Source organism: Myotis yumanensis, unplaced genomic scaffold (genome assembly GCF_028538775.1).
Source record: "Myotis yumanensis isolate MYYU_CA2020_CCGP unplaced genomic scaffold, mMyoYum1.0.hap1 SCAF_9, whole genome shotgun sequence".
Classification (NCBI taxonomy): Eukaryota; Metazoa; Chordata; class Mammalia; order Chiroptera; family Vespertilionidae; genus Myotis; species Myotis yumanensis.
In genome coordinates this window covers 13,360,545-13,386,338 of record NW_027223760.1, presented here as the reverse complement: position 1 = coordinate 13,386,338, position 25,794 = coordinate 13,360,545, and the positions used below count along the sequence as shown (strand labels likewise).

At 47.0% G+C, this 25,794-nt stretch overlaps 2 long non-coding RNA genes across 5 annotated transcripts; one reads left to right on the top strand and one right to left on the bottom strand.

The window, feature by feature from the left end:
• Window positions 1-1,415: 1,415 nt before the first annotated feature.
• On the top strand, window positions 1,416-2,944 carry LOC139016776 (uncharacterized). The gene is made up of 3 exons (XR_011472720.1): window positions 1,416-1,496; window positions 2,806-2,848; window positions 2,930-2,944. It is a non-coding gene; the product is annotated as an uncharacterized lncRNA (long non-coding RNA).
• Window positions 2,945-3,668: 724 nt separating this feature from the next.
• Window positions 3,669-25,789, bottom strand: LOC139016148 (uncharacterized). 4 transcript variants are annotated; one of them, XR_011472637.1, is made up of 5 exons: window positions 25,462-25,761; window positions 14,906-15,094; window positions 10,957-11,027; window positions 10,597-10,673; window positions 3,669-4,209 (listed from the first exon to the last, which is right to left on the bottom strand). It is a non-coding gene; the product is annotated as an uncharacterized lncRNA (long non-coding RNA). The 4 variants fall into 4 exon arrangements; XR_011472636.1 differs by lacking the exon at window positions 3,669-4,209 and adding an exon at window positions 15,580-15,673 and having other exon boundaries at window positions 10,440-10,673; window positions 25,462-25,789; XR_011472635.1 differs by lacking the exon at window positions 3,669-4,209 and adding an exon at window positions 21,819-21,895 and having other exon boundaries at window positions 10,440-10,673; window positions 25,462-25,788.
• Window positions 25,790-25,794: the final 5 nt, after the last annotated feature.

Genomic DNA, 25,794 nt, shown 5'->3' with positions numbered 1-25,794 from the left:
TGTGGATTTTATTAGCGAGGTCTTTGTCACCTCACAGTATGAAAGTAGTCTGATATTTTCTTCTAGTCCTTTTTGTAATATTTGTTTTTTTTCTCAAATTAAAAAAAAACTATCATTGGTTTTATTTGCTTTTCTTGTGGTTGACTGTTACTCCCCTACATGAAGATCCAATTGTCTTAAAATGTTTTATTGAAGATCTCATTCTTTCTTCACTGATCTGAAATTTACCTTTCTGTGGACTGTATTCTGTTGACCCAGTTATCTTTGTTTTGTACCAGTAGAACTATCAGTAGCAGTATCAATATATATATAATGATATAGACATATACATATATCAGTATATATATATATATATTTATATATCTCTATCTATCTATCTATCTATCTATATATGTATATTGCTTTCAGGGAGGAGGGGAGAGGGAAAGAAAGATAGAAACATCAATGATGAGAGAAAAATTGATCATCTGCCTCTTGCACATCCCCTGCTAGGGATCAAGACTGCAACCCGGGACTGTGCCCTTGACCAGAATGGAACCCAGGATGCTTCAGTCTGCAGGCCAATGTTCTATCCACTGAGCCAAACTGGCTACGGCCTGTGTCACTATATAATTCCAGTTCCATTTTAAACTCCTTTTTGGAAGTTAAACGCCTCCTTTTCTTATCTTTTTCATACATTTCATTGCATATTTTCTCTACCAAATGTCAGTTGGTCAGTTTATGTTTAAAAATTATCTTGGAATTTGAATAGGATTACAGTGCCTTTGTAGGTTAATTTAAGGAGAATTGGCATCTTTACTACCTTCTAGGAACATGGTACCTCACTTTTTGTATTCTTTCTAAAGTCCTTCAGAAGAGTTTTAATGGGTCTCGCACATTTTTTGTTAAGCTTATTCCATTATACATTTTATTGATATTGTAAATGGACTCTTTCATTTTTTTATTAGTTATTTGTGGTATGTAGGAAAGCTGTTGAGATTTGCATGTCTTGATTTAGCCATCTTACTGACTACAATTTTAATCTATGCTCTTGGGCTTTTTAGGTTGTGCATTATCTCACGTGCAAATATGTTTTGTCTCTTTCCTTCCAGTACTTCATTTTTCCTATTAAATTAATTAGGACCTCCTCAACAATGATGAATAGTATCAGTAATAACAGGCATCCTACTCTTGTTCTTGACCTAAAACAAACCTGCTGTGTAGGTTTCTGGTAGGCACTTTCATTTTCTTTGCTACTTCTAAGAGTTTTTATAGGGAATTATCTGCTGAATGTGATCTGAAACAACCAATAAAATGCATTGCCAGCTGCATGCAAGGTCCTAAGTTAGGACTATGGGAGAGACAAAGGACTAGACAGAGTTTCTGTCCTCAGAAAATTAATCATCTCACTTAAAAGAGAAGGAATAAAGCTTTAGAGGTCATTGTGCTGAATAATCATGACGTTTTCTTCCAAAATAGATTTTTCGGAGGAAGCTAAAGAAAAAGGGAAGCTCAAGGTAAATATGGGTCTGGTGATTTTTAAAGTAGAATTTTTTAAGGAGAGGAACTTCCTCTTTCTGTAAGCGGCCAGGGGTGATCTCGGAAAATGGCCCATTATTCACTTGAGTCAGAAAACCCCACAAAATCACGAAAGTCAAGAGATTTAAATCTTTGTGTTTACTTTAAGGACACTGGTGAAAACTACACAGGTCATCAAGGGTATGCATATCTGAAAACCACCAAGCATCTGAAGGATGTCACCTTATAGGAGCAATGTGTGCCATTCTGTCATTATAGTGGTGGAGTTGGTAGGCGTGCTCCAATGGAGGGGCTGGGTGCAGGATTGGGTGCAGGTTGGTGACCCCAAAGAGTGCTGAATTTTTGCTGCTGTTAACGTAAAAAAACCATTGTAAAGAATTTTTTTGAGTTTATTTGAGCCAAACTGTCAACATATGCTGGGAAGTAGAACCTCTAGGAATTGAGGTAATGCTCCAAAGAATGGTGGGTTACATCTGTATTTATACATTGCAATCAAAGGAAAGGGATGTAGGTGGATTACATGAACTCCATTGGTGATAGATTAAGGAGGTGGGATAAAGCAAAGCAGGAAAACCTCTGGGATAGGAGAAAAGTGAACTGATGGACATGTGCTGCTTTTACATAGATGGATACAGGACAGTTCAACATAATTAACAGTTGACGATTAACTTGATAACATAACAATGAGGGAATGTCTTGGTGCTATTTGTTGCACCCTGAAGGGTCCAGAAAAAAGAAGAATTTACAAGTTACCCAGACATTTCACAGATATGTTATCTTAGAGGCAAGAAGACAAATGGGCTCAGTAAAGATCTAAGTTCATCTTTGTCAGGGAAAATACTGGCCTAGGACATGAGAACCCAGTATAACCTGTGTGTAGTTAAATATTGAATTTTCAGACCATCTTTTGTGGTTACTTTAGGTCTCTGAGTCTGCAAGACTGCCATGCAGACCTCCCCTGAGCTTGTCTGGTTAGGTGTGATCCCTTTTGTCCACACTGCACATGCTTAGAAATGCAGTAACACACTGAAAATCCTGCCTATATCCTATGCGAAGCTACATACAAAGGTCCCCCAGAGACATTGCAGGGCCATTTTAAACTGTCACAGAGAATTGGAAGCCCAGCATGCAAGGAATCATTTTCAAGGTCCCAGGTGTGTGGTGATTTTGCTCAGGAATATAGACCCAAGTACCCAATTAGTCCGAATAAGACCAGAACTGTATGTGTGAGAGACATGGAGAATGGCATGAATCACTAACTGTTGGTATGTATTTTCCTCCAAGCAGCTTTTTCTCCAGATTCACATCTTCGTCTGACATTGATATAGAGGTAAATTTGAGGAGGACAAAGTACTGTGGCGAGACAAAGCAGGGGAAACGTAGAGTTCATGTCTCCCCATCTGTTTTCTAGCAACATGGATTTTGGAGCAGGTGGTCGTTTAAGCTGAAGCATGTATTTGGCAAGAAGACAAACAAGAAGGGGGAGCAGAAGGCACAGGAGCAGGAACCGTTCTTGAAAACGTAAATAATTGGGAACACTTAGAATTCTTATCTGAAACGAGGAAATAATGAATAGTTTAATTGTATCTTTCAAGAGTCAAAGCCTTGACCTTTGTCTTCTTCTTACTCCAGGGAGTGGAGTAAATTTGCTGATTCCTTAAGGATGGACATGTCCGAGTCTGCTTCTGACACAGGTGGAGAAACTAGCGCCTGATGCCTTCACAGAGCAAGGCCATCTTCTGCCTAATTAAACATGTTTTGCAAATGTGTCAGTTCATAGCTACCTCTAGCCTTGATGTAAGGAATGAAAGTGTAAATAGTCAAGTATATATGCAAATAAGAAGGGCCATAGGCAAGAAAAGCAGGGCTGAAGCTGGAATCCCTGGGGAAGCCAATACTTCCTCAAGCAGCAGTGTGGTCCAAGGAGGTGAAGCGGTCTTCTCTCCCTTATTTCCCCAATACACTCAGTCCCTGAGAACTGGCAGACACCTCCTCTCCCAGGGGTATAGGGCAGTGGTGGGCAACCCCTGGCTCGCGTGCCAAACAGAGCACGCCAGTAACTTTTGCTGGCACGTGAAACCCTCTCTTATAATCTTCCTGTTAGGTTAGGTGGCTCAGGAGGCGGCGTAAGAAATAAAGAGTCGAGTGAATCAGAAAAGAAAAGGTTTATATCTGCATCCCCGGGAGACCCACGTACTCCAAAGACAGGGCACATGGATTCACACAACCAGGGGGGGGGGCGCTTTTTTTATACTGTGGTTGGGTGAGGGGCGGGGACCTGAGCTGAGGTATTTAGCTGAGGACGTTTCAGCTGCAGAGGGTCAGCAAGGTATTCAGGAAGGAGTCAGTATCTGTGTGGGGGCCGTCAGGGAGAAGCCAGTATCTGTGTCTGGCATGCTGATCTGTGAGAAATTCCAGGGGAAGTCCATTGTGTCATCACATGACTGCATGTATCTGATCCTGGGCTCTCTCTGACCTAACATCCTGGCCTTTTGGTGATAGGGGATGCCGACTCATTCTGGCTACTTCCAGTTGACCAGGGACATGGGGGTGTGGGGGTTGTTTAAAGGCCAGGGTCAGGTAGAGGCAGGTCAGAGGGGAGCCGAGTGTAGGGATGAAGCAGGAGCTGGTTCACAGTCACCCGTGACATCTCCGAAATCCGGGAGCAGATGAACTTGAGGAGGCAGAGGGCTAGGAGAAAAAAGACACAGATGAGAATCAGGGGCCCTACCCTGGGTAGGACCCAGGTAGGTAAGGGGCTTTGGAACCAGCTGAAAGGAGAGTTGTCCTTGAAGTGTCCTGCATGTAGTTCTTCACTCAGCTTAGTCAGGGTCTTTACGTTTTACTCCACTACTCCAGTCTCGTTGATGTAGCAGCAGCATTCTTCTTGAAGGAATATGCAGGTTCCTCCTCTTTCTGCACTCAGAAGGTCTAAGGCGCTCTGGTTCTGTAGGGCTACTTGGACTACTGATGTTATGTGTCGCAGTAGGGATGCTAAAGAAGCAGTAGTGGACTCCAGGGCTAACTGGAGCTTGTCATTAAAGTCCTGAGCCATGACCAGACTAATCCTGAGGACTCTCCCGCCCCCCCTCCCCGGCAAGGCCTATGGAGGTAGCTATACTCCAGTGACAGGGAGGAAGGCGGCCTAGCGGGCCCGGGGGGGCTGGATGGAGGGAGCAGCCAGGCGAGCTCCGACTCTCCATACAAGGTTAGTTGGGGAACTACCATGACCACGAAGCAAGGACTGGGGTCAGAGGAGTTTATGCAGTTGCTTAAGATGCCGTTGTACCAAAAGAAGGTACCCAGGCTGGCCTTGGGGAAACTGGATGGGATATAGTTCTGGGTGCAGTTCCAAGTGACTCGCCCTCCGATTACTGGATTACTGGTCTGGTAGCATATCCTTGGGGGCAGGGTGGGCTCTGGAGTTTCAGGTTCCCAAAGGGGAATGCCAGCCACAGGAGGCTGACATTTACCTTTCCCTTGGGTTCTTGGAGAAGTCGTGAGTGGGATGGCAGCCAGCAAAGACCTTCGGAGAGAGGTGCATAGAAAGCAGTGCGAGACATTGGGCAGGGTGTGGGTCTCATTGAGGAATAGTAGGGTGTGTTGAATAAGTCGGAGCCAAGAAGACAGGACTTCTACTTGGGGGGAGTCAGGCAGCTTCCCTTTAAGGGACTGTTCGGCCTGTAGGATGCTGTTGGAGACCTGGACTTGGGCCTCTTGGGCCAGGTCATATTCCCAGGAGATGTAAATGGTCCCTGAAGGGGTTGAGCTCCAACTACTTAAGTATAGCTTTCCCACAACACCTGTAACCCATTGCTGGTCTCAGGGATCTCGGATTATGATGTGGAAGGCCCCCTTCTCCCCGATAAAGGAGCCACCCCTGTAGGCATCATTGACAACACAGTCTCTCCAGCGGCAACCCCCATAGGTGTCAACATCTTGATTACACCTGTCTGGGTCCTCTTGGTCATAAGCAAAACAGGCATAGGGTCAGCCACCATTGTATATTGACCGGATGTCACCCTGATCCCTGTCTGGCATCTGACCAGGGGGCAATCCTGAGATCCTACCTGCTGGGTGACTTGTTTGCCATTCTGGTGGTAAGTTTCATGGACCTTGAACCTCCACACATAAGCAGGTAGGGGTTGGTGTAGGTTGCTCAGGGCCAGGAGGAGAAGGAGGAGGGGGTGGGTGGCTGAGGCAGACTTTAGTGGGTCCCAACACCTCACATTTACAGAAGTCATGCTGCACCGGAGTCCTCTTGAGCCTGGAGAGGTGGTGCCACGATGGGTCACCGAGCAGCTTGGCTGCGGTGGGTGTTGTAAGGATCACGATGTGAGGTCCCGTCCACCTAGGCTCCAAGGCTTGTGGATGTAGGTTCCCAGGGGAGGGGGATCAGTAAGGAGACGGTGGTTGAGCAAGAAGGGTCTCCCATATAGGAGCTCAAAAGGACTTAAGAAGGCGGGGCTCCTTGGTGTAGCAGAGTTTGGTCAGGGCCATGGGCAGGAGGTCTGGCCAGGAGCTGTGAATTTCTAGAGAGAGTTTAGTTAGATGGTCCAATTCATTGGAGTTGAATGGCTATGATGAGGGTTCGAGCCAGTGACAGACAAATCCAGCAGGATGTAGAAGAGGAGGGATTGATGTTGGAGAGTACATGGAAAGTTGTGTGATTGAGGGTGGGCATAGGAGTAGGTCCAGGGTTCATAAATAGAGAGTGACACTAGAGGATTTCCCATCCCAGACAGTAGAATTGATGACTCCCTCATCATACCATGTCCGTTTCACCTGAAAATATAAAAAACCTGAGCAAAATTGGAGGGTCCCTTGCCAGGTAAGAGCCTGTGAGGAATGATGGGTCATCCATCAGGTCCTGGATGGTGTCGCCGAATCTTCTTCAGGGATGGTGGGAGGCATTTGGTGAGCCTGAGAGAGGTAGGTATTGCAGTGAAAGTGAGAGGAAATGTTAGAATGTGCTGTTATCCAAGGGAAAAGAGAAAGGGACAGAGCAGTGGAAGCCAGGGATCTGGAGGTTGGAGAAAAGGCGGGGAGGGAGGGAGCAGGTCGTGCAGCCTGTTTCCAGGCCTCTAGCAGCTTGGATTATAAAACTGCTGCATTTTTTCCTTTGGGAAGGGTGGAGCGGGATGGGGTGAGAAGGCGCTGAGGTCAGAGTAGTTCTCAGTTAAGAAAAGGGGACAGTCGTGGAGGAGATAAGGAGATCAGGTGTTCACAGCGACACTGAGGTAGGCCACTGAGGTAGGCGAGACTGAGGTCTGGGACAACAGGGCCCCATAAGGGGCCTCGTGGCAGTGGATGGTCGGCATCCCTGTAAAGGGGGCCAGGAGCAGGGAGTCTGAAGGGCAGAGTGGCCACTAGGATGGTGAGAATATCTCGTCCTAAAAGGGGCACGGGGCATGCTATCATCAAGGAGGCAGGGAAGGGGTCTGGTGGCCAGCGGGCAGGTGGATTTGCCATCAATACCCATGACCGAGATCTTGGAAGGATAAAGGGGCCCTAAAAAGGAGGGCAGGACAGAGAAGGTAGCCCCCATGTCGACCAGGAAGGTGACCTGTTGCCTTCAGTGCAGCCCTGGGCTCGGCGATGGTGGTGGGGGCCGTCGGGGCTGGGCATCTTCAGTCTTCAGCCAGTCCCAGCATGGCCAGCGGTGGGTCATGACCTGGAAGGGTGGCCCCTCCACACTGGGGTGCAGAGGGCCTGCCACCTTTCCAGGGGAAGTCACTTTTCAAGTGGCAGCTTTGACCACACGCTGGGCAGGGCTTGGTTGGAGCCTGGGGCTGGGGGCACTGCATTGTCCAGTGGCCTTCATCTCTGCATTTGAAGCATTCTCCAGTGGCGTTCCTTTTGTTGCACCCCACTGCGCACAGCCCCCTTAGGGCCATGCGTGGCTGCCGTTGACCTCAGGGCCAAAACCAAGGCGTGTCTGCAGATCTACCTTCTGTGAAAGGCAGGCCTGCCATTCTGACTGTGCCTGCTCCTCACGGGCATTAAGAACCTTCAAGGCCATTTTTCACTTGATCTTGGACCGGGGTATGAGGGAAGAGGCTGTTTTGGAGCTAACGTTCTCAGGATTTGGGCTTTCAGGGATAGGGGAGAAGGAAGCTGCTGGTTAAGAGGGTCTGCAGAGAGCCCAGCTGCAACCTCTCGCAAAGGGAACTGGCCGGCCACCTGTGAATTAAAGTGTTGGCAGTCATGAGGGAGGAGATTCGGTGGAGCGCACAGAGGAAGGCGGCAATTAGAATTTACAGAGGGTACTGCATGGGGTACAGGTTACTAGGCAGGCCCGTAAGGGGTGGGGAGAGAGCGGGAGAGGTGGCCTGGGTGGGCGTGGGAGAGTTACCGGAATTCTTTGATGAACGCAGTGGGGTTGGCAGAGAAAGACACCAGCTGCTTCTCAATTGTAGTTAAAAGTCACAACCTCCCAGGGGCGGGGCAAAGGGGAGGAGAGATAGAAGGAAGGTGGAGCCTACAGACGTGTGTGTGTGTGTGTGTGTGTGTGTGTGTGTGTGTGTGTGTGTGTGTGTGTGTATGTGTGTGTGTAGCCTGAGGACGAGGGCGCAGTGCACACAGCGGTAGCGTGCAGGAGCGTGGGGTTGTTGTCCTCCTTGTCCAGGCCTTTTGAGTTTTTGGCTTCTGTGGGGGCGGATGGAAGAAGGGAGGCGGGGCCAGGAGGCTGCAGAGAAGGCGAGGCTGGAGGAGGGTCTGGCAGGGAGGAGGGGAGAGTGTGGATGGACAGGGGCACAGAAGCTGGTGGGAGAACAGGCGGCTTTTGCCAGGGGATGTTCCGGGTGGTCTCCAGTGTAGGGGGGGGGGGTGGGGTGGGAGGACGCTGAGACGATGGCAGTGCCGTCGCCACCACACACACACAGCACATGAACCCACACCCCCACGCACCACAGACACCTCGGGCTCGGAGGCACGCAAGGCCGCTGGGCAGTGCAGGGACAGCCCAGAGGGAGGAGGAAGGACCAGGCGAGGAGAGACCGCAGAAGGAACTGTGGGGGGAAGAGATGGGGACACAGACTGGGTGGAGAGAGGGACTGAGAGAGAGAGACTTGGGCACATTTCCCAGTTCGCTGGCAGAAATTCCTGAGATCGGTGCGGATGGTAAAGTCAAGGTCCCATTTTCAGACTGAGGCCATGCCACATTACAGAAATAGGACGCAGTTCCGGGGCAGGCATAGTGTTTAGCCAGATCGGTGAGCCGGCACCCTAGAGGTGTGCTCAGTCAGGTTTGGAATTTGGATTCCCCCTGTGCTTGATCCCGTGGCCTGTAGAGGGGCCAAAGGCTGGTGTCCCAGCAGTTTAACCCACGCTACGGAAGGACGATTGGGCCAGGAAATGTAGGCACGTCTCCCCTACTTCCCTGGTCCGGAGGAGCCTTCCTGGAAGGGTCCGGAAAGAGGCAATCTCTGACTCTGCCGCGTTTTATGGACAGAGATGCTGGCGGGCAGGTGGCCACCTGGGACCGGCACAGGGGTGGAATGGGACTCAGCGCTGATGTTGCCAAACTGGGAAAAGTTGCTGAGCTGAAGAGATGAGGTCCTGATGGGTCCAGAGCTACAAGGAGGAAGAGGCAGGCACCCCAAGCTGCAGAGGGACGGCCAAATGAGGTGCTCACGTCACCCAGGTTTCAAGGCACCAAATGTTAGGTTAGGTGGCTCAGGAGGCAGCATAAGAAATAAAGATTCGAGTGAATCAGAAAAGAAAAGAGAAGGAAAGGTTTATTTCTGCATCCCCAGGAGACCCACGTACTCCAAAGACAGGGCACGTGGATTCACGCCAACAGGGAGGGGGGGCGCTTTTTTATACTGCGGTTGGGTGAGGGGCGGGGACATGAGCTGAGGTATCTAGCTGAGGAAGTTTCAGCTGCAGGGGGTCAGCAAGGTATTCAGGAAGGAGTCAGTATCTGTGTGGGGGCCATCAGGGAGAAGCCAGTATCTGTCTGGCACGCTGACATGTGAGAAATTCCCGGGGAAGCCCATTGTCTCATCACATGTCTTCATGTATCTGATCCTGGGCTCTCTCTGACCTAACACTTCCATTTACAATTTTTTTCTTAATATTGACTTTTTTATTTTTAAGGTAAGTTCAGTGTAGGTGCATCTTAGTTAAATAATTTTACATAAAAAATTATCTTAAAGACCATAGACATGGATTGACGAGAGAGGGGAAGAGCAATGTCAATAGTGTCGAAAACGATCTATTGAGGACTTGAAATGCCATGGCAGAAAATTTTTTCTGTTTAAAAAACTGCAACAGCGTTACTCTCCATGTTTTCATCCACATGCACTTGTGAATCTTTGTGCTCAGTGATGAATTTTGTTAAGTCTCATAATAGGAGTAGCCTGATGGATGAAAGTAGTAGCTTGTGCATATTTCTGAAGGTCACGAAACATAAACCTGATGTAAAATCTCTGTCATCTATGATGCAGCAGCAAAAGTCCCACTGAAAATATCAAACGAAGTAATAAAGTTTTCTGTCGGACTATCAGTGCACATGTATACATTAAAAAATAAATATATTTTTCATCATCATATACTGTGTTTTTGTCACTCAAATGAATTTTATGATTTCGTCAAGGTTCTTCACATATGTACACCTTAAGAGATATCAAGTAGGTGTAACATGTTCTCAAAAAATTAGGGTTGGCACACAGAAGAATTTTGAGTCAGAGATTTTGCTGGTTTTGGCACCCACTCACAAAAAGGAGCCCACCCTTGGTATAGGTTATTCTGGTGCTCTGTCCCCCTAGCTCACCAGTTATTTATAATACATTTGACCTCCTATCCATAGAGGATCATTCACTTTCTCCCCTCTCAACAGGCCTTGGGGTTCTCAGAATATTTGGGTCCCTGAGCCAATTTCCACCCCCTCCCCCCATCCCCCACACACAAGCCTTTAAGATCATGCATAAATGTGTGCCCTGTCCTGGAATAGCAGGTTCTTCACTCTTAAAAGCTAGTGTAAAATTCACAGTAGGTTTTTGGTATTTTTTTTTAATTAAAAAAACTCCCAGCCCGGCCAGTGTTGCTCAGTTGATTCAATGTCGTCTCACCTACCAGGAGGTCCATGTTGAATTACTGCTCAGGGCACATGTCAGGGTAGTAGGGGAGCATGTTTCTTTCCCTTCCTCTTTCTGAAATCAATAAAAATAATAAAGAATCAAAAGTCTTTTGAAAAACAAACCACAACAAAAAACCCTTCCTAACTGTTGGACAGCTATCAAGGAGTTTCTGGAGATAAAGAAGAATGTGTGAGCAGTAACTGACCAATTCTTTCCTCCTCAGGACTTTATTTCAGGAAACATACTGGTGGGGCCACTGCTCCATTCACTATCCTGCCTCAGCCTCTGTGAATCCCACTGTGGCTCATGTGTGTGCTCCTCCGCTCCCTCCAGCTCAGCCCAGCACCAAACCTACCTACTTCCTTCTGTGTCCAACACAGATCCTTCGATGCGTGATTCAAAGTGAATGTTCTGGTTCCTCTACTCCTGCAAAGAGAGGAGAGTCATTACTACATCACATTAAGTCAGTGAGAGTTAAATGCCTGAGTGAGTGAAAGAAATTCTGAGTGAACAAGATTGACCTCAATGACCACAGATAACTGCTGGTGGCTTAGCAATATGAGATGCAGAATGGTGCCAACCACACACAGGACAACAGCACAGCGTCCCCCAGTAAAGCAGTGGGGCTGGGAAACAGGCCAGCATGTTTTGTGGCAGAAGAAAGCAAGGGAAAGGCAGAATTCATATTTACGTGTCTGTTTCTAGGAGGGCTTTTTCTGGAGAAAGCAGCCGCCTTGGCTAAGGGATACATTTAGACCTCTCAATGCCACATACAAGCAAAACATGGCACATATGCTACATGACAAGGATTGTCTAATGAGGATGAGATTTTCTATAAGAATAAAGGGTAAATGGAGACAATTTGGAGTTCTTATCTGAAATGGTTAGGTGGGGTTCTAGGCAGAGTGCAAGGGCCTCCAGTTCCTATGTGGTTATTTGGTTTGCGGATGCTGTTCTCTTGGTGCCTGCCCAAGTGACCTCCCAAAGTTCCTTACTGAGAATGAAAGCAAGTGTTTTTCTCTGTGTTGTCCAGTGAGCCAGCAAATACATAGTGTGTTTAAGGCACATCTTGGGAATGGGGATCAGTGAGTGTGGGGAATCCAGGAGGTGAGGAACAACAAATGGGATCATCCTGGAGACTCATTTTCTGTCCCCTTTCAGTAGCTCACCAGATCGCTAGCTCAGCAGGTACCAGCAAGTAATGGAAAAATAGTCCCCTTTTCCAATGAGATAATTTCTGTCATCCAACAGCTTTCATGGTGGTGGTAGAGATGTTCCTGCCTCACCTTTCCTATAAGCGTGATGCATTCCATGCAGGCTCCCTCTCCACAGGACCTGTAGCCATGGGACACATGGTCCTACTAAGTCTGGCCTAATCCCCTTCTATGGAAGCTTCGGGATTGAGTAAATTCTGTTACATTCTTTTAAATTTTTGAAAAGATTTTCTTTAAATGTGAGAGAGAACAGAAAGAAGGAGAGAGGAACATCAATATGAGACCAAAACATCCCTTGCATGCCCTCTCTCGGGAATGGAGCCTGCAACCCAGGCGTGTGCCCTGACCATGAATCTAACTGACAACTTTGGGGTGTACAGGAGAACATACAAGCCTCAGAGCCACTCTGGCCAGGGCTATGTTATTCTGATTGGAAGTGTCCCCCCAAAACAACCAAACACTATATTGACACATGTGTCCTCTTTACATGCTGGCTTCAAGGAATTTTATACCCACAATAATCTATAGGTTCTTAGCATGGCTGATATACACAGGAAGACTTGGAGCCTGGAGTCAAGTTCACAACCATTACAAGGGCATCATTTGTTAACATATGAACAAGCTCAAAGGGTCTCAAGTCTGTCTCACTGAACCCCTGTATCACAGTGTATTGGGAGTTAATTTCTCCACATATGAACCTGTCTATATTTTAATTTGGATTTGCGTGTATATACATAAACTTGGAAAGGCACACAAAGACTGGTGATGTTAGGTGTTTTTGCTGAAGAAATTGGTTGGCTGTTGGACAGAAGTGGAAGAGTGACTTCTGTACTCTTTGCATTTTTCTTATTTAAAAATTGTGGTAAAATGCCCATACTATAATAGTGACCATCTTAACCCTTTCAAAAACTATATTTTTATTGATTTCAGAGAGGAATGGAGAGGGAGAGATAGAAACATCAATGAAGTGAGAATCAGTGATTGGCTGCCTCCTGCACACCCCCTAGTGGGGATTGAGCCCACAACCCAGGCATGTGTCCTGACTGAACATTGAACTGTAACCTTCTGATTCATAGATTGACTTTCAACTACTGAGCCACACTGACCCAGCCCATCTTAAAAATCTTTTAGTGTACACGTCTGTGACATTAGGTACATTCACAGTGTTGTGCAATGATCACCACCATCCATCCCCAGAATATTTTCATCTTACAAAACTGAAACTCTACCGATGCCTGCTCTCCAGCCCCTGGCAACCACCACTCTCCTTTCTAGTCCTGTGAATTCGACCACTCTGACACCTTATACAAATGGGATCTTACGGTATTTGCCTTTTTGTCGTTGACTTTCTTCACATAGCATAGTGTCCTCCAAGTTCATATTGTAACAAGTGGGAGCACTGAATAATATTCCAGTGTATATAGCATATTTTGTTTATCCTGTCCTCCCTTGTTACCTTTGCTTCTACCTTTTTGCTATTGTGAAGAATGTTGCTATGAATATACTTTTTTTTAATTTGAGAGAGAGGGGAAAGGAGAAGGAGAGAGAGAGAAACATAGATGTGAGAGGAGAACATGGGTCGCATGCCCACTACCGGGGATCAAGCTTGCAACCCAGGTATATCCTCTGACCAGAAATCAAACCAACCACCTTCAGGTGCATGGTAGGACACCCAAGTCACAGAGCTACACCAGCCTGGGCTCCGTTGTTATTCTGATGGTTATTTCCCCCCAAAAAACAACAAAACAGTATATTGACACATTTGTCTTCTTTACATGCTGGGTTCAAGGAATTTTGTGCCCACAAACATCTATAGGTAGTTAGTGGGGCTAATATTATACAGAGGAAGACTTGGAGCTTGGACTCAAGTCCCCAACCATTACAAGGGCATCATTGGTTAATATTTGAGCTCAGAGAGTCTGAAGTCCGTCTCACTGAACCCCTGTATCACAGTGTATTAGGCCTCAGTTCCTCCTCATATGCACCTGTCTACATGTATGTATGGATTTGCTTGTATAGGCATTGATTCTGGAAAGATACACAAAGACTGGTGATGTTAGGTGTTTTGGGTGAAGGAATTGGATGGATGTTAAGACAGAAGTGGAAGGGTGACTTCTGTACTTTTTATGTTTTTACTAGCGGCCCAATGCATGAAAATTGTGGTAAAATGCACATACCCTAAAATTTACCATCTTAACCTTTTAAAAATATATTTTTATTGATTTCAGAGAGGAGTGGAGAGGAAGAGAGAGAGAGAGAGGAGAGGAAACATCAGTGAGAAAGAATCCTGATCGGCTGCCTCCTGCACACCTCCTACTTGGGATTGAACCTAGGTATGTGCCCTGACTGGTAACAAAAGGTATTTGCTACAAAGCTGGAGCACATTCTGGGGAAATAGCCTAGAGACTTCAGAAACAAAAGTATCTAACATAGATTCTTTAGTTGCTTGTGTTGCTATGTAGCAAAATCTTTCATTTCTGCAAATTTAGCAGGGTATGAAATGTAAATATATAAAACTGTATGGGGTTTTTCCAGGCTAATATGCAAACTGTCTCCTCCGGAGTTCGACTGGGAGACCGTAAGTTCGATGGCTCAGTATGATGTGCGCTACAACCAGGGGGCAGCATGGAAGGAAGGAAGGTCCCACCTGGCAGCCAGGGGAGGGAGGCCCTCCCCACCCACCCTGCCCCCCTGCAACTCTCCCCCCCTTCTTCCCTTCTCCCCCTTCCCCCCAGCATCTGCTAGGCAGCCTACCCATGCACGACTTTCATGTACTGGGCCTCTAGTATAAATAAATAAATAGTATGTCTCCAAATTAATATTAAAAGGCAAATACTCATAACAGCAACAGGGAGGCATCAGTCTGGACAGCATGCACATTTCCCTCTAGAGCAGTGATTCTCTACCTTCCTAATGCCGAAACCCTTTAGTACAGTTCCTCATGTTGTGGTGACCCCCAACCATAAAATTATTTTCGTTGCTACTTCCTAACTGTAATTTTGCTAAGGTTATGAATCATAATGTAAATATCTGATATGCAGGATGTATTTTCATTGCATAGTGATTAATCACAAAACAAGATGTAATTACATATGTGTTTTCCGTGGTCTTAGGTGACCCCTGTGAAAGGGTCCTTCAACCCCCAGTTTGAGAACCGCTGCTTTAGTGCATCAGTGAAGCTCATTCAGTTCTAGGCTCCTGGGAGGTGCAGCTCAGGTGACCACGCTGCTCCAGGCCTGTGGTACCTGTTGCTTGTCAACCATGGGTTCCAGCAGTCACCTAGAAAATTGGAGGATAGGACTTAGGGCTTCAAGACGGTCCAGAGTGAGGCCCCAGCAATTCCCTAGGGCCTCATTCCTGCCCGCACCAGGCGGCCAGCTTCAACTTGAATGGACACTGGGACAGGACACCCAGGCAGCGCTGGCCCCGCCCCCGCCCACCTGCCAGTCCACCCAGGCAGCGCTGGCCCCGCCCCCTCCCACCTGCCAGTCCACCCAGGCAGCGCTGGCCCCGCCCCCTCCCACGTGAGGACCCATCTAGGGTTCCGCTCTCCTGGTGGCACTTCCGCTCCCCTGGCGGCGCTTCCCCTGCAGGACCAGGTGGCTGAGGTGGGGGCCTAGATGATTCGGGGCGGGGGGGGCGGCGGGGGCATCAGTAACCCCAGGTAGCAACCGCCAGCTCCTCCCCCACCTCTCCCGACCCGACCCCCAGCGCCTGGGGCCATAAGGGGCTCCCTGGCTCAGACCCAATGCTGTGTGGTGTACCTTGACCACGAAGGAGAAGAGGACAACGAAGCCGGGAAGCAGAGGAAGCCCTGGATTCCGAGGACGCCAAGGAAGAGGACGGCGCAGCCAGTGGCTGCAGGGAAAGCGGCTTCAGGAGGCACAGCGCCTACAGCTACCCACCCAGTCCATGGCTGCGGGCTCCTGCCCGCCTCCTCTGCCCTCACCCGAGCTCTCCCAAACCTGAACCCCAACCTCCACTCCCCTGACTGAGGGGAAATGACAGGGCACATCGAGTGACACTCACACACAACAGAAACACACACAGCACAACAGAACAGCACACCTACATCTACTCTCTCTTACTGGCTTCCTTTACTCAGATGATTACTTTAAGACTAGAGGCCTCATGCACGAAATGTGTGCACTGGAGTGGGGTCTCTCAGCCCAGCTCTCGGGGGAAGCCCAACTGATGGCTCCCTGTAGGAAGCGGGCCTAAGCCAGCACTCAGACATCCTTAGCACTGCTTTGGATGCAGATGAGGCTGCAGCCACCACCATTGCACTCACCAGCCATGAGCCCAGCTTCTGGCTGAGAGGCACTCCCCCTGTGCCAGCAACTGACCACCAGGGGCCAGTTCCTGTGTTTAGCGTCTACCCTCTGGTGGTCAGTGTGCATCATAGTGACCAGTCATTTCGTCATTCAGTCGTTTTGCATATTAGCCTTTTATTATGCAGGATTAGTCCATCTTGTTTTGCATATCAATAATTCATTTTTATTGCTGAATAGTATTCCATTAATAATGGATATATCAGTATATTTCAACACTGATGGCTATTTGAGTTGTTCCAATTTTTGACTTACAAATAAAGCTATTATGAATATTTATGTACAAGTCTGTTTATGGAAATATACTTCTATTTCTCTTGGTAAATACCTGAAAGTGGAATGGCTGGGTCATACAGTAGGTGTCTGTTTAACCTTAAAAAAAACTATTTTCCAAGTAACTCCTTTGTCACTAATATAATTCTGTATGTTTCCATTTATAGTATCTTACCTAACCATTTGGCCTGCTGCCTCTGCCAATTTAAAAATCATATTGAGGTCTTGCCAAGACAGTGAAACTGCATTGTGAGACTGAATGTGTGACCAACACACCTTGTGATGAGTCTGAAATGCCCGATGATAGACTTTTTTTTTTATTTTATGTTTTCACTAGAGGCCCTGTGCACAAAATTGTGCACGGGCAGGGAGTCCCTCAGCTTGGCGTGCACCCTCTCCAATCCAGGACATCCCTCTTGCAATCCGGGACCACTGGCTCCTAACTGATCAAGTGCCTGCCTGCCCGATTGCTCCTACCCATTCTACCTGCCGTCCCGATCGCCCCTAACTGCCCTTCCCTGCTGGCCTGATTACTCCTAACTGCCTTTGCCTCATTCCCTGCCACCCTGGCTTTTTCTGGAAGATGTCCGGTCTGATTAGCATATTACCCTTTTATTAGTATAATTTCTTTATTTGTAATCAATGACGATACATTTTAAGCAAATAAAGTAACTGTATTATTTCTATTCATTTATTCAGAGTTCAACTCTAAATTATTAAGAACTACTCCTTGCTAAGAGTCTGATGAAGGGAAGGGTATTTCTATTAATGGGCACATCCTGTGTGTTGTGCTCTCTGCCGGGTGCTTTGCTTCCAAAAGAGAAATTAATTGTTCATTAGTGTGTCACAGTTTGTAAACTCTTTTGTATGCATTAGGTTTCAATTGCCCTTTGCAGAGTAGACAGATGAAGATACATTTTTATTTTGTTTGTTTTTGCAAGTTTATGAAAAGAGTACAAATGATGCTGTTTTATGTAAGTTTTATTTGGAACCTGACAGTTTTTGGATCCATCACCAGAAGCTGCTACCCAGCCCTTCTATGGCATGGGAGGGCTCTTTCTTTTTAGACTGTCCAACTCTGAACTTGTGCTGAAGCACAAGGTTTTCTATCCACCAAACAGTCGTGTGCTTTTAAGTATTTTTCTATACATTAGGTTTATTGGCAGCTACTTGATAACTTCCCAAATGTGTTTTCATGCCCAGATAGCTTAAATACAGGTTTCCATCGTGACCTGGGGCACATCAGAAATAATACTGCTGTGCTACTTACATGAAGTCAGTTTAGCTTCTTTTTCAAAACAATGTTTTGACCAATTATATTACTCCCTTCTGCCCCAACAGTGGGCAGAATAGGCATTTTAATCTGCTTTTAAGGTGAGTAAAAACAAGATCAGAAAGGGCTAAGAGCTGTCACCTAGAGCCCAGGTCTCCAGCTCCCAGTTTTGGACTTTCCACAGACCATCCATGCTCCTCTTTCCCCGAACATTACCCCCTTTTCTGACCCTTATCATCACCAGCAACACTTTCAATTCTTCTGGAAAATAAACCCAGCTGCTCAATGGTACACTTGACCTTCACACAGTCAGAATCTTTAGATGGTTCCCTAAGTAAAGCTGAAAATATAAGAAATTACATGAAATGATAGCAAAGTAGGCAACTGACAAAAGTTGTTTCTCCCGTTCTGTATTTTAGGACCCCAAAAATTATTTCATAGATCTATTGAACACTAGAGGTTAAGTGCATGAAATTTGCACATGAGGGATCCCCTCAGCCCAGCCTGCACCCTCTCCAATCCGGGACCACTTGGAGGATGTCTGACTCACAATATGGGACCACTGGCTCCTAACTCCTCATCTGCCTGCCTGCCTGCCTGCCTGATCAGCCCTAACTGCCCCCCCTGCTGGCCAAGTCACCCACAACTGCCCCTCCTGCCAGCCTAGTTGCCCCCAACTGCTCTTCCCCTGCCAGCCTGGTTGCCCCTAACTGCCGCTGTGCTGGCCTGGTCACCACTTACTGCCCCCCTCCACCCCCCCATTCCGGCCTGGTTGCCCACAACTGCCGCCCCCCCACCACCGTGGGTCTGGTTGCCCCATGCACCATGCTGCTTGGTTGTTTGGTCACCCCTCACTAACTCCCTGTGGGCCTGGTCACCGCATGCAGCCTGCTGCTCGATCATTTGGTTGCCCCTCACTAATCCCCCTGCCAGCCTAGTTGCCTCACACAGCCTGTTTGGTCGCCTGTTCAGTTGCGATGGTTGCTTAGGCTTTTATATATATAGGAGATTCTACAGTGGTACACAACCTGGCAAGTCTCTTAACGTACATCCCGAGTACCTGCCTAAATCTTAAGCACAGAGTGAGGGTAGACATATTGTTTTTTCTGTTTAGAGCCGTCTGTTATGGGGCTGGCATATGTGAAGGCAGGGCCCAAGTGAGGAATAGGTGAGTTAGTGCAGAAGGGTGGGTCCAGAAGAGGACGTGTTAGCCGTGGGTGTTAATCGTGGTCATCTGTGATGGTAGCAAGAACACAAGCATCCTGAAGAGTGGAGAGAGGAAGGCTCAGGCCCCCTCTGCATCTGAAGCAGGACAGGATGAGTGCGTGAATGTGAGTTCACAGTAGATCTGCAGAGTGTCTAACTGAGTGGGTCTTCCAGCCCTGGCTTTCCTCCAGTAACTGGCTGTTGGCCCTTGGGGCCCAATGGTATAGTCCTAAATATAGTCACCATATGTCATGCTAGGGAATGTTCTACATAACCACTTTAAAAAAAGAGACAGTTTCTCCTTTTGTTGTGTCAACAATCATAGATGTAAGTTGGGGTTTATTTTTCTCCTCTCCAAATGGCACTCAAATATTTGCTGAGTCCCTATATATTGGACTGGGATGTAGGCTCTGGACTGACAAATAGGTGTCCCGTGAGTCTTTCAATATCAGATGTGATTTCTTCTTTTTTGACAGATGAAGAACTCCTATTAGAAGGAACTGTCATCAAAGCATTACAAGGCCGACAGAACACCAGCACTGAGCTGACCATTGAGCCAGAGAGGGCATCCTCTATCAAAAATAGCTACACTTCCTCATTTCTTATGAGTGAGCTGCTAGACTCTAATAAATTCCTGAATGAATCTCCAGAGTGAACCCCATCCTCAGGCATATTAATAAAGCACTAGTGGCTCAGTGCATGAAATTCGTGTGTGTGTGTGTGGGGGGGGGGGAGGGGTTGTCCCTCAGCCTGGCATGCATCCTCTCCAATCTGGGACACCTCGGGGGATGTCGGACATACCTCTCACAATCCGGGACCGCTGGCTCCTAACCACTCACCTGCCTGCCTGCCTGATTGCCTCTAACCGCTTCTGCCTGCCCGCCTGATCGCACCCTAACCGCTCCCCTGCCAGCCCAATTGATGTCTAACTGCTGCCCTGACAGCCTGATCGCCCCCAGCTGCCCTCCCCTGCCAGCCCAATCGCCCCCAGCTGCCCTCTGCTATAGCGACCCGCCTCCTCCACTGGGATCCGCCTACTTTACTTGAGGTGGCGGAGATGCCCATACTGGCCTCTTCCGCACCATGTGGAGCAATGGGACCCCTAGGCCTCACCGCATGGAGCGGCCACTGGGCACCGCCTGCGTGGTGCATGTGGCCATCTTGTGGTGGCCATTTTGTGATGATGTCGCATGCAAGGTCGTGAGGACCACCTAGGCCAGGGGTGGGCAACCCCTGACACGGATGCCATGTTTGGCTGAACCATATGTTTGGCAGCAAGAAACGCAAGAAGGGGGAGTGGAAGTCTCAGGAGGAGGAATTGTTCCTAAAAACGTAAGTAATTGGGAACACTTAGAGTTCATATCTAAAATGAGGAAATAATGAATAGTTATAATGAGTTATAATAATGAGTAACTTTTGCTGGCACGTGAGACCCTCTGTTATAAGCTTCCATTTACAATTTTTTTTCTTAATATCGACTTTTTTACTTTTCAGATAAATTCAGTGTGGGTACATCTTAGATAAATAAATAACTTTACATAACAAGTTATCGTAAAGACCATAGACATGGATTGACAAGAGAGGGGGAGAGCAATTTCTATGCCTCTGCCTTAACTCTCTCTTCCTTCCTAGATCCGACTAGTGTTTTGGTTTCATCCACATACACTTGTGAATCTTTCTTCTCAGTGATGAATTTTGTTAAGTCTCATAATAGGAGTAGCCTGACGGATGAAAGTAGTAGCTCGTGCATATCTCTGAAGGTCACAAAATATAAACCTGATGTAATTTCTCTGTCATCAGTGATGCAGCAGCAAAAGTCCCACTGATAATATCAAATGGAGTCATAAAGTTTTCTGTTGGACTAGCAGTGTACATGTATACATTAAAAAATAAATGTATTTTTCATCATCATATACTGTGTTTTTGTCGCTCAAATGAATTTTATTATTTCTTCAAATTTCTTTTTTTTTAAATATATTGATTTTTTACAGGGAGGAAGGGAGAGGGATAGAGAGTTAGAAACATCGATGAGTGAGAAACCTTGATCAGCTGCCTCCTGCACACCCCCCACTGGGGATGTGCCTGCAACGGAGGCACATGCCCTTGACCAGAATCGAACCCGGGACCCTTCGGTCCACAGGCCATCGCTCTAGCCACTGAGCCAAATCGGTCAGGTCTCTTCAAGTTTCTTCACATATGTACACCTTAAGAGATATCAAGGAGGCCTAACATGTTCTCAAAAAATTAGGGTTGGCACGCAGAAGAATTTTGAGTCAGAGATTTTGCTGGTTTGGGCATGCACTCACAAAAAGGCTGCCCACCCTTGACCTAGGCTTTTATTAGTATAGTTAATAAAGCATGTATTTGAAATGTATCAATTCATAGCTAACTCTAGCCTTGAGGTAAGGAATTATAGTGTAAATAGTCAAGTATTTATATGCAAATAACAAGGGCCATAGGCAAGACAAACAGGGCTGAAGCTGGAATCCCTGGGGAAGACATTACTTCCTCAAGCAGCAGTGTGGTCCAACCAGGTGAAGAGGTCTTCTCTCCCTTGTTTCCCCAAGACACTCAGTCCCTGAGAACTGGCAGACACCTCCTCCCCCAGGGGTATAGGCTACTCAGGTGCTCTGTCCCCCTGGCTCACCAGTTATTTATAACATATTTAACCTATCTGTACGGGATCATTCACTTTCGCCCCTCTCAACAGATCTTGGGGTTGTCAGAATATTTGGGTCCCTGAGCCTATTTGCCCCCCAAGCTTTTAAGATCATACACAAATGTGTGCCCTGTCCTGGTGTAGCAGGATCTTCACCCTTAAAAGCTAGTGTAAAATTCTCAGTAGGTTTTGGTATTTTTTTAAAATTAAACTCCCAGCCCAGCTGGTGTGGCTCAGTTGATTCAATGTTGTATCGTTTACCAGGAGTCCATGGTTGGATTACTGGTCAGGGCACATGTCAGGGTAGTAGGGGAGCATGTTTCTTTCCCTTCTTCTCTCTGAAATCAATAAAAATAATAAAGAATCAAAAGTCTTTTGAAAAACAAACCACAACAGAAACCCCTCTAACCTGTTGGATAGCTACCAGGGAATTGCTGAAGATATAGGGTAAAGAAAAATGTGTGAGCAGTAACCATCCAACTTCCTTCTGTATCCAACACAGATCCTTGGCTGCATGACACCTAGTGATAATGGTTCCTCCACTCTTGCAAAGAGAGGAGAGTCATTACGAAATCACATTAAGTCATGAGATTTAAATGCCTGTGTAAGTAAAAGAAATTCTGAGTGAACAAGATTTAATAATTGACCTAAATGACCACAGATAAATGCTGCTGGCTTAACAATATGAGATGCAGAATGGTACCAACCACACACAGGACAATAGCACAGCGTCCACCAGTAGAGCAGTGGGAATGGGAAACAGCCCAGCATGTTTTGTGGCAGGAGAAAGCAGGAGAAATGCAGATTTCATATTTATGTGTCTTTTTCTAGGAGGGCTTATGCTGGAGAAAGTGGCCGCCTTGGCTAAGGGATACATTTAGACCTCTCAACGCCACATATAAGCAAAACATGGCACAGAAGCTATACAACAAGGATTGTCTAATGAGGATGAGATTTTCAATATGAATAAAGGGTAAATGAATAGGGACAATTTGGAATTCTTATCTGAAGTGGTTAGGTGGGGTTCTAGGCAGAGTGCAAGGGCCTCCAGTTCCTACGTGGTTAATTAGTTTGCTGATGTTGTTCTCTTGATGCCTGCCTAAGTTACCTCCCAAAGTTCCTTACTGAGAATGAAAGCAAGTGTTTTTCTCTGGGTTGACCAGTGAGCCAGAAAATACATATTGTGTTTAAGGCACAGCCTGGGAATGGGGATCAGTGAGGTGTGGGGAATCCAGGAGGTGAGGAGAAACAAATGGGATCGTCCTGGAGACTCATTTCCCATCCCCTTTCAGTAGCTCACCAGATCGCTAGCTCAGCAGGTACCAGCACGTAATGGAAAAAGAGCCCCCTGTTCTGATGAGATAATTTTTTTTCATCCAACAGCTTTCATGGTGGTGGTATAGATGTCCCTGCCTCACCTTCCCTATAAGTGTGATGCATTCCATGCAGGCTCCCTCTCCACAGGACCTGTAGCCATGCGACACATGGTCCAACTAAGTCTGGCCTAATCCCCTTCTATGGAAACATAGGGATTGAGTAAATTCTGCTTTGTTCTTTTAAATTGCTTAAAAGATATGTGAAAAATGTGAGAGAGATAAGGGAAAGAAGAGGGAGAAAGAAACATCAACATGAGAGCAATACATTGATTGCATGGCCCCAGCCTCGTATTGAGCCTGCAACCCAGGCGTTTGCCCTGACCAGGAATCCAACATACAACTTTTTGAGTACAGGAGAACATACAAGCCCCAGAGCCACTCTGGCCAGGGCTCTGTTATTTTGATTGGAAGTCCCTCTTCCCCCAAATAACCAACACTATATTGACACATGTGTCCTCTTTACATGCTGGGTTCAAGGAATTTTATGCCCACAAAAATCTATAGGATGTTAGCGTGGCTGATATTATACGGAGCAAGACTTAGAGCATGGAGTCAAGTCCCCAACCATTATAAGGGCATCATTCGTTAATATAAGAGCTCAAAGGGTCTCAAGTCTGTCTCACTGAACCCCTGTATCACAGTGTATTAGGCGTTAATTCCTCCTCATATGAACCTGTCTATATCTTCTTATGGATTTGCGTGTATATACATAGACTCTGGAAAGACACACAAAGACTGGTGATGTTAGGTGTTTTGGGTGAAGAAATTGGATGGCTGTTGGACAGAAGTGGAAGAGTGACTTCTGTACTCTTTGCATTTTTCTTATTTAAAAATTGTGGTAAAATGCCCATACTATAATAGTGACCATCTTAACCCTTTTAAAAACTGTATTTTTTGTTGATTTCAGAGAGGAATGGAGAGGGAGAGATAGAAACATCAGTGAAGAGAGAATCAGTGATCAGCTGCCTCCTGTACACACCCTAGTGGGGATTGAGCCCACAACCCACGCATGTGCCTTCACTGGGCATTGAACTGAGACCTCCTGATTCATAGACTTTCAACCACTGAACCACACTGACCCGGCCCATCTTAACAATCTTTTAGTGTACACGTCTGTGACATTGAGTACATTCACAGTGTTGTGCAATGATCACCACCATCCATCTCCAGAACATTTTCATCTTGCAAAACGGAAACTCTACCCATGCCTGCTCTCCAGCCCCTGGCAACCACCACTCTCCTTTCTAGTCCTGTGAATTCGACCACTCTGACACCTTATACAAATGGGATCATATAGTATTTGCCTTGTTGTCTTTGACTTTCTTCACATAGCATAGTTTCCTCCAAGTTCATATTGTAGCAAGTGGGGACACTGAATAATATTCCAGTGTATATACCATATTTTGTTTATTCTGTCCTCCCTTGTTACCTTTGCTTCTACCTTTTTGCTATTGTGAAGAATGTTGCTATGAATATGGGGGTACCAATATCTCTTCAAGATCCTTGTATCTTTACATTTTTAAAGCATATGAATGTGCTGCTTATTTGAAAAAAAAAACAAACCCCACAATAAATTAAAAATCCCGAGTAAAATACAAATCAATAGGAATGAAAGTTGTATTTTTTTCTCCCCCATCCTCGTCAGAAGCCCCTAGGCAGCCCTTGAGCCTCCCAAGGATCATTTTACTTGGGGGTCAGGGTGGAGCCTGGAAGTACAAAAAGGGTCTGTCTCCCCCCCCCCCCCACCCTTGTAGGGTAACAGCTGGGGACCCTAAGGGTCCTGCACTGAGGGTCCAGTGCTGCATTGTCCTTGCCTGCCTGCTGCCCACCCCCCTGCCAGACCATTGGCCTGGACACATTCCTGTGCGCTGCCTGCTGCACTGCCAGTGACTTAAGGCCCAGGAAACCTGGGAATGCCTGGCCTTGCCCTGGAGTCCTGCAGCTGCTGGTTTTCTCATTTAGAAACTCCTTTGCTTCCTCTGCTCCAAACAGCCCCAGCGTTGGAGGGAAAGAGGTTTAGAACAGAAACCAAGGCTTCCCACAATTGGTTCTGACAGTTTTATCTCCCCCATAAGTCAAGGCAGATAGATATTCCCCCTTTACCCAGTGGTCTTGTTATAACATCTATCACAATGTATCAGGTCACCTTCTAAAAACCTTTCAATGCATATCACTGCAGACTTTATCCAAGTGTCTATGCGCCTTTCATAATCTGGCTGCTGGCTTCCTATTGTACCTGGTCCGCTCCACTCTGCACCTCACCCCATTGAACATTTCAGTTCTCCAGCTATGAGAAGCGCCTTCGGCTCCTCTACTGCCCCGGGCACTCCCCCACCGAGCACCTTTGCACTTGGCTGGGCACTACGCCTGTCCTGCTCTCCGTGGCTGGTGCCTCTCAGATGTCATCTTCTTGGAGACCCTTCCCTCCCACACGTCCAGTAAGCCCTCCAGTCACTCCAGTCACCACCCGCCCGCCTCACCTCACTCTGCCTGTCATGACTTTCACCTAATTTATAACCCAGGGTTACCTTGTCGGTGTGTATCACCCGACTTCTGTACGGCTCTGCTCTGCAGCGGGGCTGGGGCTGGGGTGGGAGTAGGCGGGTGGTGGGAGCGCTGAGGGGACCCGCGCTGGGATGACCCCGCGCGGACCAGCGCTTGACGGCACGGCCAAAGGATTACATCTTTAGCGGTCATTTCTCAGAGTCAGGAAGTGGAAACATTTCTAAAAATTCAGCAGTTAGTGCTAACTCCCTAGCACTCCATAGTCTGTTTTGGGAAGAATGAATCTGCAGGCGAAGAATCCCGGAGTGGGCGGGGCCAAGGAGAGGTCAGGTGCCGAGCTGGCCCCGCCCCTCGCA